General features: G+C 38.2%; 1 protein-coding gene across 2 annotated transcripts in view; it reads right to left on the reverse strand.

Moving 5' to 3' along the window:
- The window catches only part of LOC114240684 (uncharacterized), a 46,780-nt gene that overhangs the window by 23,737 nt on the left and 1,925 nt on the right, over nucleotides 1-21,118 (reverse strand). The window contains exon 1 of one of the 2 annotated variants that reach the window (XM_089734528.1): nucleotides 2,588-2,694. The exons of the other annotated variant lie outside the window; for it this stretch is intronic. The gene's annotated coding sequence lies outside the window, so the exon portion shown is untranslated. Of the gene's footprint in view, nucleotides 1-2,587; nucleotides 2,695-21,118 lie in introns of those variants that run through there. 2 annotated transcript variants of the gene reach the window in all.

The raw sequence follows: 21,118 nt of genomic DNA on the forward strand, positions 1-21,118 counted from the left end.
AGCAATCTGCACTACTTCTCTATATTCTCTATGAGTGTGGGAAATTTCGTACTTCTCCGTCCGCGCAATTTTCGTAAAAAGGAGTCCAACATTTTTGCTGCACGTATTACCTACTTAAAATGTAGGTTCTTAATAATAATACATAAGTGTTTTGAAATATAAAACTAATCTTAAATTTTTTAGTTATACCACTTCCATTCTAAGGGTGCAATTTCGTAAACAAACTTTGCCGTAATGGCGTAACCTTTAAAATACACGAAAACTGCCCAGCATAAACATATTGTTTTAGTAACTTTAATAGAAGTATTAGAATTAGAAGTTTATTATAGAATTTATTTAATTGTAATTACATATTTAGACATACTTAACATAATTAATCTTGGAATAGGTAATTATTTCAGTTTTTTTTTATTAAAGAAATTATGTTTTACATAGGTTTAATCTTTTATCCGTTGAACGTTTATAAAATGATTGTATTTACGGTAATAGTGTTGATGATCTTCATTAGGTGGCCCAAATATACTAAAATTATTACGAGCATCCATCCTTATTTATAAATGTGTAAAGAAGCAAAATTATTATTACATTGTTCAAATTTCTATATAATTTATAAATATAAATCTGTACGTATGTACCTGTAAATATGTATATTGCGCGCGCGTGTGTGTGTGTGTGTGTGTGTGTGTGTGTGTGTGCGTGTGTATGTGCGTGTGTGTATATATTTCTATAATAGATAGATACACAGTGTGCAATTCATTTCGAAATTATTCTTGCCCATCTAATGGTTGTTTGGAAGAGATCACTCTTAGCGACAAGACCAAGAAAAAATGTTTCACAATATTTATTCATTTTGTGTACAATAAAGAATACTCTTTCACTGGTGGTATTACCTCTTGGGAGTCCACACGGGTAGGTACCACCACCCCGCCTATTTCCGCCGTGAAGCAATAATGCGTTTCGGTTCGAAGGGTGGGGTAGCCGTTGTAACTATACTGAGACCTTAGAACTTATATCTCGAGGTGGGTGGCGCATTTACGTTGTAGATGTCTATGGGCTCCAGTAACCACTTAACATCAGGTGGGCTGTGAGTTCGTCCATCCATCTAAGCAATAAAAAAAAAAACAACTCTATCTCGCTCTCTCTCTCTCTCTCATCAAACAACTCTTTAAAAAAAAGCAATGATTTAATAAGAATTAAATGAAAAAGCAAAGAATTAATATGTATTTACAACTAGCTAGACGTCTATAAAATTTTCTAACCGAAAAAATATATGTGTATAAACCATTAGAATAGATAAAACCTTAAAAAACAACATTATTATTAAAAACGAAAGAAAAAATCTTGATATTGTATTGGTTTCACGGCAAAATTTTTAGTGACTACTTAACTTGCTTGAAAGTGAAGAAATACTCTCAAAATCCATTAATTTGTAACTCGCACTCGCACATACAATAATCGAGAGGCTCACTTCGGTAAAGCTATTCGATACATGAGACAGCAACATAAACAAACCTTCTCTCTCCCACAAAATGAGATTCATAAGCTTACCACTAGGTGGCACTGATACAAACTCACACAAATTAAACATAACATTAACATCGACTGAGTAATTAAAAAAACTCGCACTAAGCACAGGTACATTACCCATTACCCGACTAATTATAAATATCGTTAGAAAGCTTGGCATTTCAATTAAACGCCTTAAAAAAAAACTTGCGTGCTACCAATATAAAAGAAAAAATTATTGCTTCTAAAGATGAATAAACGTCCTGCAAATCGAGTAACTCGCACTCAGAGCTCCGCACGTTTCACCGTGAAGAGCGTACACTCGATGCGAGTCATTCGATTCGATTTTTGAAACTCGCACTAAGCACTCAGATTAGTTTACTTTATTAATATTGTGAGATATAAAAATTAACAAATAGATCAACAAAACAAGACTAAATTGTTTAATCAAGGGATAGGGCAAATTAAAAACAACAAAAAAAGTTTAATGCTGAATTATGAATTAATTATTCTGAACCATTAGACCCTAGATTCAGTTTGTTTAGTTTTCGAACACGGGTTCGTTCCAGTTCGATACTAATTCGATAACATCTATTGGACAGAAAGTACAGTTGTCAGAAATAAACTTTCCTTTCCACTGAATCACTGTGACCATCGAAATCTATGTGTATACCTATTTGTGTTTTACGGCCATCAATCTACGTCAGGTCCGGAGTATATCTTGGCCTTGAAAGAATCCTTCGCGGGTTTGTACTTTTTTACGTGGGTAGATTTGATCTATACGCACTTGGTGTTATGCAGTTACCGTGGTTAACAGATGTCACGTAATTTTACCCTAAGACTTAATTCATTCATTCGACTTCATTCATTTGAATTTGATTTACGGCTTACCACAAGACATGACGATTTAGAATTTATCAGATTTATTCGTGTTAGAAAATGTTCTTTTAAATCAAGTCCTGTAATTATAATTTTCTTTTGACAGCTTCAAAATTAAAATACGCAATCGGGAAACGCCTCGCATACCGCCAAAACCAGAATTTACTTTTAATAAACGTTAATAATTCTAAGGAATCCATACCTTATTAATTTAAGTTACAACGACGATACGTCAGTACGGATCCTCCCGATCCATTAACGGTGCTTTTAGGTACCAGAAACACCGGTCACCGTCCTCGTCGAACGCGTCGCTTGCGACGAAGGGCTCGACGAGCGAATTAACCCATAGACACAACCCACTGAGTTTCTCGGCGGAACTTCTCAGTGGGTCGCGTTTCCGATTAGGTGGTAGATTCTGCGAGGCACTGCTCTTGCTAGGGTCAGTGTTAGCATCACTCCGGTTGAGCCCCGTGAGCTCATCTACTAGTTAAGGTTACGCTGAAATAGCCTCTCAAGGCTATCAGCTGAGGTAGGAAAAAAAACCAACGACGTGGTTTTGAATTGAGATTGTTGTATCACTACAGTAGACACCTAAATATTGTTTTTACGATGTTAAGGCGTACACGCGTCAGCGCGGTCTCGTTACACGCGGTCGCCGCGCACTATGCGCTAGCAGCTGTTCTGCACGCGATTTGAAATTCATCGAGTCTCCGGATTTATCTCGAGACACCTATGAATACCTTTATTTGTTACGTCAGAATTTTATGATATACTTTTCGTATACGACATTAAAAAGTTTTTCAGCTGATCAAATAAAATTGCAAAAAAAAACAATTAATTATTAATAGCCTTCTTTTATAATTTTAGATTGCGGTAAGCCGAGAAGCGATTTTATAATCCAAAATTTAAATATTGAAATTTGGTCATAAGACATCCGTCCGTCTCTCTCTAATGGTAATGGCCTCGAGTATGGCGACATCGTGTGTACCCAGTTTGACAGGTGGTTATTTTTAACAGTGCCGTTCTGAGAAGTATGCATACCAACGGTGTGGTGGGGAGCCGAGCCCACCACGCCGTTCTCTCCCATTGGCTGCTGCAGATCGTACGATATTTCATGGATGTGTGCGTTGCGTTGTGTTGTGTGTACCGTACCATACACTCTCGCTATACAGAAGAATAATCGAGCACCAATTTGAGTAGCGCCGGTCGTCAAATGATTGATTGAATTGCTCTGATGCCTTATGAAGTCATTCTTGCCTTGAAACAATGACGTTCAATTCTTTAATTCATTGCTGATCTGCCATTAATGATTAGAGAGCGAACAATATATTTTTTACATTTGACTCCGTTTTTTGCTTGATTTAAATTATGAAACCGTCTTGTGTTTATGCAGCGATTTTACGTGTTGTGTCAAGGTCACTCCAAATTTGTTGATCAGACTTAATTTAAGTATGTACGGAATAGTTTTGATGTAACATTTAGAATTGATGGATTACAGCAACTACGATGTAATAGCGTTTCATAATATTCGATAGGTACCTACTTAGCCGCAAACTTCTCAGTTTTAAGCGCTTAGCTTTTGGAGGGTTTTTTTTAAAAGAATACCCTATCGCCGTCCCACACAGAGAGTGTTAGTTTAAGATTTGAACATTACACACACAAGCTATGACGTCATTAGTCGTTAGGTACGGTCTCTGTCGATCATGAAATGAAATAGCTTGAGACTTCGGATTTTAAAAGATTAAAATAATAATTTTGATTCAATTTTTATTTCATAGTAAAGTTTGTAACCAGCTTATAATATGAGTACGAATAATTAATAAACAAAGAAGCTACGTAAATTTTTCATATTATTTTTAATGACAGTCTTTTTTTATTCTGTTTTTCTTGATCTCTATTGGATCAGTATTTTTTTATGATTCATTATGTACTCTTATTTAATATTAGGAAATAAAAGCACAATTCCCGAATACAAATACTAAAATAGTGAGAAAAGTTACATGACACATGTTACAAGTTTTACCTTTATCACTTTCACCATGCGTGCAAATAACGTACAGACGGACTTCTTTTCGACTAAGTTTTTAACATACGCACATACATATTTCTAGTAATTTCGTCCTTTGACGTTTTACAACAATTTACTACAAACACGCGATAAAATTTTCATGGTTTGAAGTACTCTGTACGTAATAATGTGACGTAATCAATGTGATAATATCTGCACACATGATAGATACCTTTATCTAGATTAGATGATGTAGTATTTTGCACATAAGTTTTTTCCAGTTTTTTCGGTATGTTTTCGATCATAAACCTTATCAATGTTTAACACACGACTCAGAAAACCTTGGTTTTATTCCAATGATAAGTTTTCAGATTTTGTGTGCGAGTACATTTTTGGCACAATTGATAAGTGTTTTTTTTTTTTTATAGTCCTTAAGATAATCTATGTTACGAGTACGTTCTGAATTCGAAAGGGTTTACTATATCTGAAGCCAAATTTTATCGCGTCTCTAACGACGAACAATAATCGACAATCGAAATCCCTCCAATGGAGCCAACACAAAAACTTTGGGAAAGGCCTTCGTAAATGACTCAATGGAAGCATATCCCCAAGGAATGACAACCGGGAGCGGGGTAACAAAGCTGAGAATGATCGCGAAGCAAATCGCCCATTCCCTTGATGTCCCAGCGCCCGCAAGTCATTTGTCATCCCCGGCTCGGATGGGGTAACTTTTTGTTCGAACTGCTGACTTCATCAAAACTTTTGTAAGGAAATCGAGCATTATTATCGCAACGCTAATGTGTTCCGATGTTTCTAATCGCTTCGTTTAATCTTGTCAGCGATAAATATGACAGTAAACATTTCTGTCAGAACTACAATGTTATAGTACCTATACAGCGAGATGGCGGATCTGTTAACCCGTAGACATGTGCATATAATTGTATATCGTATCCGATTTCCGGGGAAACGTTTAAGCCTCTCTCTAGTGGGCAATAAATTTGGATTAAATAATTACATCTGACTGCGATAGCAACCAAAACTACGCGAATTAGCTATTAGGCCCTACATAAACGAAGATATCCATAAATTTATATGTACCTGAATTTCATATACTCTTTATGTAGAACGATAATATACCTTAAAATACTAGGCTACAATCGAATGTAAATAAATGATTCTCACTTAGAATAAAAGTTGTAGCTCTTTGAAAATCAACGAAGGCCCATTTGACCCGCGGGATTATTGTCCGGTCGCTAAAGCAATCATGCACCTTTCCTAAGGTAGGGTTTACCAAAATATCATCTCGGTAACCACTTATCGATTCAGCTTTTTCGTTATACCCCATTCGTGAATTCGAATTTCGAGCGTATACCTGTTTAGTTAACTTTTATATTTGACGGTAATTTATTTCTTGTTATGGATTTTCACTGTGAATCTTGTATCCTTAACAGAGGCTACAGTGGCATTTATTGGTCGTTTAAAAAATAATATTTTTTTACAATCTAAAATACTTTATTTTTCTATATTTCTTTTCAGACAAGAAGACGTCGTGGCCTTAAGGATAAGACCTCCGGTGCATTCGTATTGAGCGATGCACCGGTGTTCGAATCCCAGGCGAGTACCAAATTTTCTAATGAAATACGTACTCAACAAATATTCACGATTGACTTCCACGGTGAAGGAATAACATCGTGTAATAAAAATCAAACCCGCAAAATTATAGTTTGCGTAATCACTGGTGGTAGGACCTCTCATTTACGTTGTAGATGTCTATGGGCTTCAGTAACCACTTAACACTATGTGGGCTGTGAGCTCGTCCACCCATACAAAAAAAAAAACTTCTTTGTTTACTTTTCCATGAATTGTGAAAATCAGGGAAAACTGTACCTTCATTTTAAAAAAAATCACAAATATATTTTAAAAGGTAATATGTATGATTTGTAAACGACATTAGAGTTAATTTCCCAAAATCGCCCAACGAACATGATGAACTAAGAATGTGAATTAAGGATTTTCATAAATGTTAAATCTAATTCGGATGAAATTTAGAGACATAAAACATACTAATGATTTACGCCAGTTAAATGTTCATCGCGATTTGTATTCAATGTCGTTTCCAAAATCACTAATGACGTCAAACTATCTCCTTCACCTGTGCCATTTACTCGTATTAAAATTAAAGAAAAAACCTTCAGTCTCTGACAATTACGTAAATTTATATTGTTATGAAAAATATTACGTACATTATTTATAATATTTTATATATAATAAGAAAACGAGCATTTGAGATGCGGTATTGGAGACGATTGTTACGCATGCCATAGACCGCTATCCAACTAAAAATCAAAGAGCTCCACATGTAGACTGTCTACAATCTGTTTGTTATCAGCGCATGCTAAAGAACAATGAACACATCACTCGCAGATATCCTGACAGCCTCAAAAAGCTGATGGTTACTACCCTCAACGGGTCAACGGGAAAACACCACGTGGTTGATCAGCTACCCGTTTGTCAAAACTGATAGCGTCACTTATCTGCTTTCCTATGCCTGAAAAACTTAGGAATAGTGAAAACCTCGAAGTTGTATAAATGGGTGATGAGAGAATATTCATCAAACTAAACACAATCTTTAGAAATGAAGAAGCCGACTCAGAAGAAGAAAATATTGGACTATTTTTTGACAAGCTCTCGAGATATCACCCCTCCAATTAAATCGGAGATACATGGCCAACTCCACCAATGTATGAGAATGGCTTTATATTGATTTTGAATTAGGGAGCATTATAATGTGTTTATCAGTGTTTAAAAAGATTTTAAAGGCTTACAAGCGAAATCGACCGATTTTCTCTTAACTGTGACCATCACATGACATTCACTACTAACTCTTTAGAAATTGAATGACATGTCCTTCTTCAAACGAGGCTTGTGGAGAGTATTAAGCGGTAGGCAGCGGCTTGGTTCTGCCCCTGGTATTGCTGAAGTCCATGGGCGACGGTAACCACTCACCATCAGGTGGGCCGTGTGCTCGTCTGCCTACAAGGGCAATAAAAAAAAATCAATAATTTAATGTATTCTACATTTAGGGTAGGTAGTGGAAGGTTTTGTTCAATACTAGAAACCCATAACTAAATACATTAACATTAAAATAATTAAACTAAAGTGTGAATTGGTTCTCATATCCCATCTAAGTGTGAATGAATTGAGGGTAAAAAATATATTTTAGTTATAAATACGTTGCGTAAATTCGTAATTTCAACCCTAAGATAAAAAATACATTTCTCTTTTTTTTATTTTTTTTTATTGCTAGATGGGTGGACGAGCTCACAGCCCACCTGGTGTTAAGTGGTTACTGGAGCCCATAGACATTTACGACGTAAATGCGCCACCCACCTTGAGACATAAGTTCTAAGGTCTCAAGTATAGTTACAACGGCTGCCACACCCTTCAAATCGAAACGCATTACTGCTTCACGGCAGAAGTAGGCAGGGTGGTGGTACCCACCCGCGCAGACTCATAAGAGGTCCTACCACCAGTAAACATTTTCTATACTCACCACAATATTATAATATTATTAAAGCGAAAAATGTATTCGGCTAAATTACAATAATAATAGTAATTTGAAATCGATTAATCTCTGTATAATTTCAACCAGCTTTCGTATTTATAGAACTTGAATAATTCAATAGGAATCGCATAGGTCATCATCGACATTCATCGTCGGATACCGAATCGAATAGGATTTAATTGCTTTACTGATTCGAACGGAAACGTAGGATAACATACATTATTTATGTCGTGACACCGAAAATACGAAGATTTTTTTAGTAACAACGTCAATTTATATATGTGTGCCTATACATATTTGGATCTTGTTACTACTAGATTAAAAAAAAAAAACTACCTATTTGAGTAACCTCGAGGAGTAATTTTAGATTCACCGAGGTAGTGAGAGTAGAGCTCACGCGGCTCAAACCGAGAGTGTTGCTAACACTGGCCCTAGTAAGAGCAGTGCTTCGTAGAATCTACCACCGAATCGGAAACGTGACCCACTCAGAAGATCCGGCGAGAAACTCAGTGGGCTGTGTCTATGGGGCTCTAATCTGACGACGTTGTCGACGACGATGGCCGGATCGGAAACGCGACCCACTGAGAAGATCTAGCGAGAACCTCGGTGGGCTGTGTCTGTGGGTTAATTTACTCGCCAAGCCATTCGTTGCAAGCTACGGGTTCGACGAGAACGATGATCGATGCTTGAGGTACCTAAAAGTCCACCGTTAGTGGATCGAGTGGTGGAGTTTAGGGCGACGTCGACTGTTTAACATTCGGTCCGCAGGATCGGGTATGTAGTTAAAAATGTTAACCGTATTTTCAATATATATCTATACTTAATATTATAAAGAGGAAAGATTTGTTTGTTTGTTTGTTTCGAATAGGCTCCGAAACTACTGGACCGATTTGAAAAATTATTTACCATTAGAAGCCGACATTGTCCCTGATGAACATAGGCTACTTTTTTAAAAAAAAATTTATTTTATTTTTTTGGTTTCATGTGTGTTTTAATGTTTCCGAAGCGAAGCGAGGGCGGGTCGTTAGTTCTATAAATAAATATAGTCAATTTCAGCTATACTCGATGATATTTCCCGGTAATTCTGATAGATTTAAATAAATCCCTTTGATGTTATTTTTATTTATTTCTGGCAATGTGAAACATAATTGAATTTCGTGCGAGATACACGAATTGATATTTCCGACGTGAGTACTTTCTATCGTCGTACATTTAATTGATGAGTAATTCGACCAGACTATATTTGAATTTTTTCCAACCTACGGTTTTGGCGCAAAAAGAATTGTTTTCCGCCATTTTGTTGTTTTCGGAAGTAAAATATAACCACAAAACGAATGTGTATCGTGTTTTTATACGTTTGGGGTGGCTGCCAGCCATATATACTGTAGGTACGCCAAATATGAAGATACCAAAACAACTGGATTAGTGATGTGCTTAGCTTAGTAAACTATTTTTTTATGGAAATGAAAGCAGTTTTATACAGGAAAAAACACATTACATGTCTTAGATAGTTTGTCAATTACATTTTGGTTTGTTACACAAATTACGAACTTGCGGGCTTGCTTTTACTACACATTCCTACTTTGTAGAAGCCATTTGCCAACACGTGTTAAACAAACAATAAAATAGAAACATTAACGGACGTCTGGTGTAGTGGTAAGTGACATGGTCACTACATAAGGGGTTCGCGGGTTCGAATCCCGCCAAGGGAAGATATTTGTATGATAAATATAAACGTCTTTTCCAGGGTTATGGATGTATATTAAAATATATGTATGTGTATAATGAAAATCTTACATTTATTTCCGTTATCTGGTACCTGTAACACAAGTTCTTTACGAACTTATAACGGGACCAGTTAACGTGGCGTGATTGTTAGTTAATATCTATTTATTTATTTATTAAAAACTGACTTTCATCTCTCTACATTAAGAGGCAGAAGATCAGATCAGAGTAACCATTTTATCTCGACATTTTAAATTGTATTTAATTATGATGCAACACAGATACGTGTCCTAACCATCTTTTGATAAGATTTCAATAGTCACTAAATATGAGTTCCTAAGAAATAAATAAACTGCGTACCAAAAGCAAATAAGCTATTTTCACCATACCAAGATCCGACCCTAAGATTCTGACTCCGATGACTTTCTTCAATGTCTATCTTCAAATTGGGATACTAATTTAAAAAAAAATTTAACACTCATCATTCTACCCATTCCGTAACAAATGATAAAGGATTATAAATACTTCATATGCTATTTACACATAAGTAGTGCGCATACGCTTGTTGATTTTCCCATGATTTCATGTTACATGCAGACTAAATAAGGTATCGTATTGCAGAATTCCGCAAAATAGATTTGTAATATTAACCACGTACTTTCTTCATGTTATGAAAACAAATGTCGGTTACTGCAGGTTATTGGAGTTCAAGCTCATTCTCAAATACAATCGCTTCGTCACATAATTCGGTATTGCACTATTACATAATATGTTCCCATCATGTTTGTTTTGTTCAGTCTCCAGTGTACCTGTGATCATGCCACATCCAACAGTGCCGAACTAAAACCGTACTCACATTGAGAATGTGTTTTTAATGATAGCCGCTAAAGTTTAAAATCGTTTGCTATATGTTGCTGTTTTTTTTTTTGTTGTTTAGATGGTTGGACGAGCTCACAGCCCACCTGGTGTTAAGTGGTTACTGGAGCCCATAGACCAATGCGCCACTCACCTTGAGATATAAGCTCTAAGGTCTCGAGTATAGTTACAACGGCTGCCCTACCCTTCAAACCGAAACGCATTACTGCTTCACGGCAGAAATAGGCAGGGTGGTGATACCTACTTGTGGACTCACAAGAGGTCCTACCACCAGTAAAAATGTTTCATAATTGTTTACCTTTACTTTACCAGAAATCGATATTTCTGTTTGTTTATTTATTATTAAGATGAGTGGACGAATTCGCGGCCCACCTGTTAGTGGTCACCGAAGATCATAATAAACCACGTCAATGCCGCCCATGTTAAGAAATGAGTTGTAAGTCCCAGTTTTTACAGTACAACGGCTGCCCCACCCTTCAATCCTAAACGCAATACTGACTCGCGGCAGAAATAGCGAGCGTGGTGATACCCAGTCGTGCGCGCCCTACCACCCGGAATTACGAAAATTATACTTTTTGAGAGTTTGATTTTTATTACACGATATCTTATACCTTTAAACGAGCAATTCTTGTATATATACTAATATATATATGATCTGAATCTCGGAAACGGCTCCAACGATTTTCATAAAATTTAGTATACAGGGGATTTCAGGGGCGATAAATCGATCTAGCAACGATTTATTTTCAGAAAATGTTGTTTTATTCGTGTTTTCAATAATCAACTCTTCCCGACATCTATTGGCGAATAATAATACTATTTTTCTTAATTAAGGGCAACTATCGCTTTAACCGCTTTAAAGACAACAAGATGGCGTTATCAAAACTAAAACGAGCAAAGCTCGGTCATCATCTAGTTATACCTTCACCGCGGAAATCATTCGTGAATATTTGTTAAGTATGTATTTCATTATAAAAATTGCCTGCCTGCGAGATTCGAACACAGATACGGTCGCATTGGTCAACACGAATACACCGGGCGTCTTATTCTTTAGGCCACGATGACTTCATTAATCTATATTTAACCTCTATGTATATTAAATCTAGATTAATCTATATTTAAGAGTGGTTCTTAACATTTTCTAGGTTTTTTGTTTTAGCTCATTAAGAAATACCTTAAATTTGTACTCCATGTCGTATTAGTATTAGTGTTCGTCTGATGGTTGAAATTCGATCATAAGTTTTTTTTTATTTTTTTTTATTGCCCTTTTAGGCAGACGAGCATACGGCCCACCTGATGGTGAGTGGTTACCGTCGCCCATGGACTTCAACAATGCCAGGGGCAGAGCCAAGCCGCTGCCTACCGCTTAATACTCTCCAAAAGCCTCGTTTGAAGAAGGACATGTCCATAAGTGCTCCATACCTAAGACTTCAATTCAGTCTTGATCCATTAATGGTGTTTTTAGGCACCACAAGCACCGGCTCGACGAGCGAATTAACCCATAGACACAGCCCACTGAGTTTCTCGCCGGATCTTCTCAGTGGGTCGCGTTTCCGATCCGGTGGTAGATACTGCGAAGCACTGTTCACGCTAGGGTCAGTGTTAGCAACACTCCGGTTGAGCCCCGTGAGCTCACCTACACACATTAGGGTGAAGCTGAAATAGCCTCTCAAGGCTATCAGCATAGGTAAAGAAAAAAAAAGATTCAGTCTTTGTATTTATTATATTCTTTTAATACCTTTTTTTTTATCGAATAGAACTAACATTAGTTTGAAACTGTCCACGCAAACTGGTCAATAGTTTAGCAAACTAACCTCTTCTCCTTAATAGTTCTAGAATTTAGACGACACTTCGCTAACAAGTAACATAATATCGCCAGTATATAATGTCGCAAACGGCAAATCTTGAAGTTTTATTTGTTTACTTATTAATATCTGTTAGGGATCTAACGTCACGAATATCGTAGGCGTTTGGAAGTGAGCCCAAAAACGCCACACCTCTGATCATACACACAAGACTCGAAAAATAGAACGGACACTATTGAAAACTGGGTGTCATTGATCTAGTACAAAATATTCTTCAAATAAACTAGCACCTTTTTTCTCAAGATGGGTCGCGGCGTTTACTCTGTGACATCTATTGTCTTCGCTAACCACTAAACACCATCTGGAGTTTGAGTTCATACCCCACCTAAAAAATTAAAAAAATTGTAGCAAGAGCAACGCGGCGGCAGCTAAAATTGTCATTTATCAGTCCTTTATCTAAGGCTGAAACTCCATCACAAAGTGTTTTATAAAATTTACCAGAGATTTTTAACCTTGAAGGAAATTATGTAAAATTTTCAGTAAATACCATTGCGTTTATTTACTTACATATATCTACTAGCCTGGGTTATGATGTTACACATATATTATGAATGAATTTAATCGGTAAAGTGACCGCAGAAAAGGTACGGTAGGCAGCGGCTTGTCTCTGCCCCTGGTATTGCTCAAGTCCATGGACGACGGTAACCACTCACCACCAGGTGGGCCGTACGCTCGTCTGCCTGAAGGGCAATAATAAAAAAAAATCAAATGAATATGCGGTAAAGCTATTTCCCTAGTAATAATAGTTAAATTTATATTCGTTTTCTTATTAAAATTGCTATGAGATACTTCTGAATGGCTTGAAAACCTCAACTACACTTTAGTGTCCACTGTTTATATTAATTTTATTTTATTTATTTTTTCTCTGTAGATATTATCCAGGAATCATTTAGTAATAGATAACTATGTTTTATCTAATACACATTATTAAGATTCATTATTATTACTATAATAATAAAACGTGCAGCTAATCTAAACGTAATTTGCGGACATATGTGAAAAATCGAGTACGCTTTTAATATTGCGAAGGTCGACTTGATATACTTATGTATAAAGAATTTTATTACTTAACAACGTACGTGAAAGTTTCCTCGATACGTGTATATGTACTCGGTAAACCTAATTTATGAAGTCGAATTAGTCTAGACATTTTGATAAAAAAAAAAAGGTTGTAATTATTAACCGAAGTTACTGTAAATACAATTTACATTTCTGAATAAAACTAGTTTATTATAAATACAATTTACATTTCTGAATTGTGTTAAAACTTTTTACTTTTTTAAATAGTAAATAATAAGTAATAAGTTTTAATACTGTATTAACTATTATATGTATGTATGTGTGTATATATGTATGTATGTATATATATAAATCCCGTAACTCTTTTGGCAACCTTTCATTTTCCAACCTTCTGACAACCACCACTTCTAATAGACTTAGAGCAAAATGAATCATGTATATTAACGTATTAACGAATATGAAACTGACTGTGCAACTCTAAATTCACCTTGTTGCAATATCCTAGAAAATAGTAATATACTAATATCAATATTCTTCGCAGTACTTTTGACCACCAAACTACATTGGTGTACTTACTCCATCCGCGTATATTTAAATATATTACTAATCAATTCACTACAGATAAGTCTACCGTTTTTTTGGAAATAAATTGGAACTCTGTATATTGTTCCGTATACTTAATTCATTCCTACAAACGTCGGACTTCCTCCCATTAGCGTGTACTTCTGACATGTTCACTTACTGACAAAATATACTACCATTCACAGATCTTATAATTGTCGAAACCCATGTGCAGTCAATTATGAAAATAATATACTTAAGGCCATAATTGTTCAGTAGGAGAAACAGATAAACTACTTTGAAAAAATCTACATTAAGGTTTACCCTAAAATATTGTAAGTGGTAACTTTGCAGACATCTTAAATTTGTTCTATTAAGTTCCTTTTTTTTTATTGCCCTTGTAGGCAGACGAGCATACGTCCCATCTGATGGTGAGTGGTTACCGTCGCCCATGGACTTCAGCAATGCCAGGGGCAGAGCCAGGCCGCTGGCTACCGTTGAGTACTCTCCACAAGCCTCGTTTGAAGAAGGACATGTCATAGCGCTCGGGAAACACCGTGAAGGGGAGCACATTCCAAAGCCGGATGGTACGTGGCAAAAAAAAGATCTCTGAAAACGCACTGTGGATAAACGCAGTGGCTCCAAGTAGTTATGGATGTACTCTACTCCGGTGGCAGGCGGTGCGATAGTAAAAACGAGATGACGGAATCATCTCAAAAAATTCCTCAGAGCACTCCCCATGGAACATACGGTACAAAATTTTGAGAGAAGCGAAGCCCATCCGCAGATCCGGAGGTTCCAAACGATCCGTGAGAACGGGATTATCGACAATCCGAACGGCCCTCTTCTGTATGGAGTCAATTGGAAGAAGCTGGTATTTGGGAGCCCCAGCCCAGAGGTGGGAACAGTACTCCACGCGAGGCCGGACTTGTGCTTTATAAAGCAAAAGTATTTGTCCAGGCGTGAAGTATCGCTTCGCTCTGTTGAGGACTCCCAGCATTTTGGACGCCATCTTGGCTTTGCCCTCCAAATGACTCCGAAGCTGGACATCGCACGAAATGTCGACTCCAAGTATTCCGATACTCGTGAAAGGTTTCAGGGATACTTCTTGGAATTGTGACACCACGACAAAGGCGTCCTTCTTCGCAGTGAACGCGCAAACTTGTCTTTAACGGGTTGAATTGAACTAAGTTCGATTCACTCCACTCGGAGATTCGCCCCGGAGAGCTCTCCACTTCAGACACAAGCTTAGATCGTCTCTCTTGCACAACGCTCTGTGAAAGACTAATGGCCGATATATCGCGCATCCCCCGTGCCGTCATCTGCATAGCAATGCATGCCATCAATAGATGTCATTGATATACAGGATGAAAAGCGTGGGGAAGGGCACCGAACCTTGTGGAACACCAGCGTTAATGGTCATGGTATCGGAGCAGCCACCGTCTAGAACGACCGTGATGCTCCGCCCATCCAAAAAGCTAGCGATCCACTTTTAGAGTCCCTTGGGGATACCGTAAGATGGTAGCTTCGACAGAAGTGCCCTATGCCAGACCCTGTCGAAGGCCTTCGTGATAAGAAGCTCACAGAAAGAGCTTCGCCCTTGCTCTCCAAGACTTTAGCCCACCTGTAAGTAAGGTATACAAGAAGGTCGCCGGCTGATCGACCGTGACGGAAACCGTATTGTCGGTCATTTCAGGACTTGTGTATAAGCCTTAGCTCGATGGGTCCGACTGGTCACTCTTCTTGGGGATAGGATGGACGTGGGTGGTTTTCCATGAAGACGGGACCCTGTTAGTTAGTACTATACGAGAGACGATACAAATGCGTTAGCGTAGGTGTCAACTCAGGGGCGTAGGTTTTCAAAACCATTGCAGGGATGCAATCTGGCCCTCTCGACTTATGGACGTCCAGAGCCTGCAGCTCCCGCCTGACTGCACACTGTCTAAAGCAGATCTCAGGTAGAGAGCTATCACACCAGGGGATGTTGGGTGGTGTGGCGCCCCGGTCATCCATAGTGGAGTTCGTCGTCGTCGAATGTAGTCGTCGTGGCCTAATGGATAAGACGTCTGGTGCATACGTGTTGAGGCGATGCACCGATGTTCGAATCTCAGGCGGGTACCAATTTCTCTAATGAAATACGTACTCAACAATTGTTCACGATTGACTTCCACGGTGAAGGAATAACATCGTGTAATAAAAATCAAACCCGCAAAATTATAATTTGCGTAATTACTGGTGGTAGGACCTCTCGTGAGTCCGCACGGGTAGGTACCACCACCCTGCCTATTTCTGCCGTGAAGCAGTAATGCGTTTCGGTTTGAAGGATGGGGCAGCCGTTGTAACTATACTTGAGACCTTACAACTTATATCAAGGTGGGTGGCGCATTTACGTTGTAGATGTCTATGGGCTCCAGTAACAACATCAGGTGGGCTGTGAGCTCGTCCACTCATCTAAGCAATAAATAAATAAATAAATAAATAAAAAAAATTCGAGGCGAAGAATTTGACCAGAACGTCAGCCTTCTCTTTTGCACTATGGGCCAGACTGTCATCGACTTTACGTAGTGGTGGGAGACAAGACCTGCAGAAGTCGCCTTCTGCAGCCTTAGCCAGCGATCAGAAAGCACGGCTCCCAGAGGGATAGCCTTTCAGTCGCTTACCAATTCTGGCAACGTTCTCCGAATTCGCCTTGGCAATAGTCCTCATATAGGACCTAGAGGTAGCGTTAAATTTCCACCTCTCCTCCGAAATGTCGGGGTCCTGGCATCTCTTAGCATCATTCCATGCCGCGTATGCGGACCGCTTGAGGTGTGCAGCATCCCTGCTAGGTTTATTTACCAGGGTTTGCTGCGACCCCCAACAGGCACCTCAGAAGAAGGAATGAATAATTCCATCCCCTGAAGCACCACGTTTTCAAGCCGGTCTGCACAGACGTCAGGATCATCGGAGGAAAAGCAGAAGCGCCCCCCTGGGTAGGATGCGTAAAATTCACGCATTCCGTCCCAATCTGCTAACCTGTACCGCCAAACTCTTCGAAACCCGGTCATCATTCGACGACTAGGGCGAGAGAGTGGTATCGCAGTACGGATATGGCAGTGATCAGACGATCCAAGTGGAGCGTCGACCACCACACTGTATCCAGCTGGGTGAGATGTCAGCAGAAGGTCCAACAAAGAAGGCTCGTGCCTCTCAACGTCTGGGTCACGGGTGGGCTGTGTCACCAGCTGAGTGAGGCCGTAGAACAAAGCGAAATCGTAGGCTGCCCGACTCGGGAGGTCAGTGGTTCTGGACCCCAACCACTCTTGGTGATGAGCGTTAAAGTCACCAAGGACCACCACCTCCGCAGATGGGCACTGCTCAAGCAGCAAGACGTAACCTTTTTTTATTTTATTTTTGTGTGTTTGTGGTATTTAATACGCTTTTATTAGCTTCAGACGTATGTATGTTTGGAACGGAATCTTTGAACATGATTTTCAAAACGCCGGATTAACTCAAAATTTGGTATACTTATTAAGGACCGATGACAATTCAATATTAAAACAAAATTGAAAACATTGAAATTCAACTAAAAAATAATAGTTTAAAAAAACTATCAAAATACGCTTTTATAGAAATCCAACTAAAAAATAGAAAATAAATTTTAATAAATTTGAAAAATAGTGTAAGAAAAAATGATTTTATTGTAAAAAAAAGCGTGCAGTGTTTCATATGCGGGAGGAAATGTTCCACTTTTCTCCCTCGGTGCACAATGTACTAATTTGTGAATGTACTTGAATTAAAATTAGAATTCAATGTGAAATTCCCTCTTTTTTCAAGATTATTTTCGTCACAAATTTCTGTTGCCACCTGTACCTGCAGATTTAGTTATGTTTAAGACCTTGAGTTTAAATAATTTATTTGTTACACTGCCATATTAGAAAATCATATCCAAATACCTATTTTATTAATATTTATTATTAATATTATATTAATATATTAATTATTTATTATAATTTAGTATAATCATCAAGTCTTGGTTCAGAAGTGTTGAAAAATCTGAAATTAATCTTTCGAATATTAATGAGAAAACGAAAGAGACTTGTTATGACTATTCGATTCTTGATTTTCGCTATAGTTATTTAAATATGATTTTTGTTATCTTAAGAATCAAAATCCGAAATAAGGTGTCACCGGTGACACCTAGTAATCTGCAAAGTTTCAGTGTCACAGGAATTTGAGGGTGATTTATTTTTTCTACACAAGAAATCTTAGCGCATAAACAGCGACTAGAATATTATAATGCCGGCTGTTATAATATTATCCGTTTCTTGTTTGCTTTTTATCCATTTTGATTATAAACAAAAGAGAATTAACCACTAATCAATCTGTAGAAGTAAACCTAGATGAACCTAGCTTGATAATTACAGTCACATTCATCAGGTCTATAATGATCATATATGGTATAATTGCAAATATGACACCAAAAAATCTTTTTTAGTAAAAAAAATATCAATATCAATGTACCGACCGTAATACCAAAATAATTACTAGTACTACTATTAATAAGTGGGTTACACCCACGACACGCACGTTATAATAAGTACATAGTTTTGTATAATTTGAATCCGAAGTGAATAGTCGGCAACGTCACGTTGTTCACAAGCGAAATTTCGAGCTGGCTGGCGACGCCAAATCATCGGTATGGTAAAAGCCAATATACAGCGCTACGTATACACACCCTCTGGCGGCACCGCTCGACACTGCGATATGCTTTTCCAAACGTTTCTGAGGCAATTTGGTGACCATCTCAAAAATTGATATAGTAACCATAACTCCATCTACAGTTGATTGGTGTAAAAAATATTGAGAAACAAAGTGGCGACCGCATATTGGTCGCCAAATGTCGGTGGTCGCCATTTTAAATGTACTTTTGTGTTCATTGGATGCCAAAAGTGTTGCAGGATATATATATGTATATGTATATGTGATTTTGTATATATACTTTTATTTGTATGTATTCGTAACCTAATATAAATTTCATTGCACCTACCACTATTTACTCGGCACTACCTTTGGTTGACTGGTAGAGAATGCCTAAGGCATTAAGTCCGCCAATGTAAATTTTACATGAAGTGTAATAAATAAATAAATAAAACGCTGAATGGGGATTTGGACTACTTGGTACCAAAACGTTATTACAATAAATGTTAATGCGCCTTTTTGATTGGCCTAGAGCATCTTTTTTTTCCTACCTAAGCTGATAGCCTTGAGAGGCTATTTCAGCGTAACCTTAACTAGTAGGTGAGCTTGCGGGGCTCAAACCTGATGACGTTGCTAGCACGAACCCTAGCGAGAGCCGTGCTTGGCAGAATCTACCACCGGATCGGAAACGTGACTCACTGAGAAGATCCGGCGAGAAACTCAGTGGGCTGTGTCTGTGGGTTAATTTATTCGTCGAGCCCTTCGTCGCAAGCGACGGGTTCGACGAATAAATTACCGGTGCTTGAGGTACCTAAAAGCACCGTCAATGGATTGGGAGAATCCGAAATGACGTGTTTTGGGCCTAGAGCATCATCAATGATAATTTGTTTGAATAAAGTTATTTGACCCTGAATGTGTATTTTTATAATTAAGGATTGCTTGTGGCCCCGAAACCTTTCCACGAGGACTGGTGGGAGAACTCGACAATTCAGCAGGAAAGGGGCTTTGCTAACCACTGCACGAACGCCTACGATAGAAGCCTAACTTCTCAAATGCATCGTGAATGCATCTGCCGCAGGTGAACCTGCCGAGGATGAACGCAGGGTGATCACGGAATAACTTTATAGGGAATCTTGAAGTCATAAATTATTCAGGATGACTTCCAGACGTTTCGGTTTGAAGGGTGGGGCAGCCGTTGTAACTATACTGAGACCTTAGAACTTATATCTCAAGGTGGGTGGTGCATTTACGTTGTAGATGTCTATGGGATCCAGTAACCACTTAACACCCTGCCTATTTCTGCCGTGAAGCAGTAATGCGTTTCGGTTTGAAGGGTGGGGCAGCCGTTGTAACTTACTTGAGACCTTAGAACTTATATCTCAAGGTGGGTGGCGCATTTACGTTGTGGATGTCTATGGGCTCCAGTAACCACAACACCAGGTGGGCTGTGAGCTCGTCCACCCATCTAAGCAATAAAAAATAAAAAAAACCATCAGGTGGGCTATGAGCTCGTCCACCCAACAAAGCAATAAAAAAAACAATTCAACTTCGTGGCCCAGTGATGTTGAGTGATGTTCTTGCGTATGCAACGAAGACTCACATTGACCTCAACCTTTTGAAAGAATACAACCCTGCGTTTTAGAGCTTCAACTTTGACACGCCATTTACAAATCCAGTATACTAACTAGGGTCCCGGCTGCAGTCTGAAATGCCTTCACAATAAAAGATTTGTTCCTACCGGGATAGTAAGCAGGCGTGTCAACTGCGAAGAGAGCTTACTGGGTTGACGGTGACCGAGGCTTGAACGTGAATAGATACAATCGTCTTGTCAAACTACGATCTGAGTTTTATGGAAACTGTATTGAGAACTAGCACTTATTCTTCATCTGATATATTTGTATAATATAATTGATTACTTATTGAAGACAAATTCTAGGGCATATTTTTTTCAATTCCAATCGAGGCTAGGCAAAAAATGTGTATTTTGAAATAGGTTTAGTTCCTTATTCTATGCTATTTCTTGCCAATCAGCTTTATCTTGCATTTCAGGTTTTTTTATTGGTGTAGAAACTATTCTCTATCAATTATTTATTTTAACCCTTGGAGGTTCAGTGTCCACATGTATTGGACATTGGACAACATACGTTATATTAGTCTTAGGACCGAAACGAATTAATGGGTTTACCAAAATCTTACTAAAATAATCACTTAGTTTTAAATGCAATTTTAAAGTATGGCATGCTGCATGTTCATTTTCCGCACTAGCCGATTCCTTTCCACCGACGAATTTAGCCTTTTACCGGTCGACTCAAGATATATTTCTAACGGAAATGAGAGCGGACGACTCTGACTACACGGCGGCCAATGTTTGGTCTCCATTCAATATCGTTGGGCTATCGGTTGCCCGACATATTATTATTATGTATGTATCTC

The sequence above is a fragment of the Bombyx mandarina genome, chromosome 17, assembly GCF_030267445.1.
Source record: "Bombyx mandarina strain Sakado chromosome 17, ASM3026744v2".
Taxonomy (NCBI): Eukaryota; Metazoa; Arthropoda; class Insecta; order Lepidoptera; family Bombycidae; genus Bombyx; species Bombyx mandarina.